We start from the raw sequence: 1914 nt of genomic DNA, 5'->3' as shown, positions 1-1914 counted from the left end.
ATCTCTCACATTCGTCGTCATAGTCAACTGCACGACCAATTGTTGCATCATCAGCAAACTTCTGAATCTTGGCTCCTGCAACTATGTCTACATCACGGATCTACATCAGAAAACAATGGAACTCCACTTGAAACACGCATCCAAACAGGGTTCATTGCTGGTTGGGATGAACAGCTGCAATAACAGCAGTTTCTATCTCCTGCTGTCATTTGTAAACTCACTGTTGACTCTGTCAATTGGTCTCCTGAGGGATCAGTTCTCACATATGGAAGTTGTGAATGACCTGTGCGCATTGTGACTGAGCAAGTGAGTTTACACCTAAGCAGGTAATTGAATTCCTTCCTGCAGTCACCCCATGGCCCTAACTTCTTGGCGCCGTGTTTATCCTTGTGTCTATTTAGTTTGATAATCAGTTGAATTCGAGTCCACACAGGCACGATTCCCATTTTCCCTGTTGTCCATTATTTTTATTCTTCCTTATTCTCCCACGGAATGTTGTTATCCTTGGTCTGAAGAGCATTTGTTGTTCATTCTTAATTCACATTGAACTGAGTCAGACGGCATTCATGGGTGGACTACATTTTTGTGGGTCTGTAGTCACATGTTGACAGGACTCGTTATGGTTGGCAGATTTCCCTTTCGAAGGAACATGAATAAATGAGTTTTCAGCAATATAAAGTTATTGTCTCTGTTGCTGAGATTGTGTGTATTTTCCAGATTTTACTCATCGAATTTAAGTAACAGCAGCTGCCGCATTCCAGTCTCCAAAGATTACTAGCTCAATACATCGACGCTGCACTAACAACTCCCTGCTGGATTTCTCCATTCAAAGAATGACATTATCAAATCAGGTTATTCCAAATGGAGAGAGAATAGGACGTATTTCTGTGTTGGAATGGAAGCAATGTACGCTGGATTGGAATGTTTACTGGAGCAAGAGAATGGTGTGGAGACGATGTGAGCAAAAGAAGTTCTTCCTGTAAAAGTAACAAAATACCGCTTTGTTGAGGAAAATCTCTTAGAATGCTTTCAATACATCGACCTCTCTCTTAAGGCTCCAGCACGCTTTCTCTGAGCCAACCCTCAGTGCGGGTTAATGCTGCTGCTGAATTTTAACAATATAATAAATTGAGACTAATATGCCCTTCCACCTCGCCTTTGACCAGACGCACTCCCAGCCTCAGCATTTCACGCGCTTGGATAAATAGACAAAGTCTTTTACCTGTTTCGGGGAGTCCAGAACGAGAGGGCATAGATTTAGGTTGAGAATGGAAACATATAAAAGAAACCTAAAGGTTTTCTTTTTCACACAGAGGGTGATGCGTGTATGGAATGAGCGGTGAGAGGAAGTGGTGGAGGCTTGTACAATTGCAACATTTCAAAGGCATTTGGATGCGTATGTGAATAAGAAGGGTTTGGAGAGATATCGGCCGGGTGCTGGCAGGTGGGACAAGATTGGGTTGGGATATCTGATCAGCATGGACGGGTTGGACCAAAGAGTCTGTTTCCATGCTGTACATCTCTATAACTCTATGACTCAATGACTGCACCTTTACCAATCATGTCACTGGTGCCATAGAATAGCTTCACGTGCTCATTTCCACCCCCACTTCCGGTTTGGTATTCGTGGCTCCTCCACGAAGTTTGTCTGATACCAGTTCTCAGAACTGGGGTTATGTGACTGACTACAGCAATGGGTACCTTCTTGTGTGGGGAAGTTGGTGAAAAAACTGTTATTAACACACTGTTATTTAAACATACATTACACTAATATCCCGCACTACCCCCTGAACCTTGTTGTTTCTAGAAATCTATCAAACTCAGTCTTCAACACGCTGTCCTCGATGGAACCACCACAGCGTCTGGGGATATCGAATTTAAAGATTCAGCTAATTCTGAATTCCCACATGTCTG

Source organism: Chiloscyllium plagiosum, chromosome 34 (genome assembly GCF_004010195.1).
Source record: "Chiloscyllium plagiosum isolate BGI_BamShark_2017 chromosome 34, ASM401019v2, whole genome shotgun sequence".
NCBI lineage: Eukaryota > Metazoa > Chordata > Chondrichthyes > Orectolobiformes > Hemiscylliidae > Chiloscyllium > Chiloscyllium plagiosum.
Note: the sequence above shows the minus strand (reverse complement) of the source record.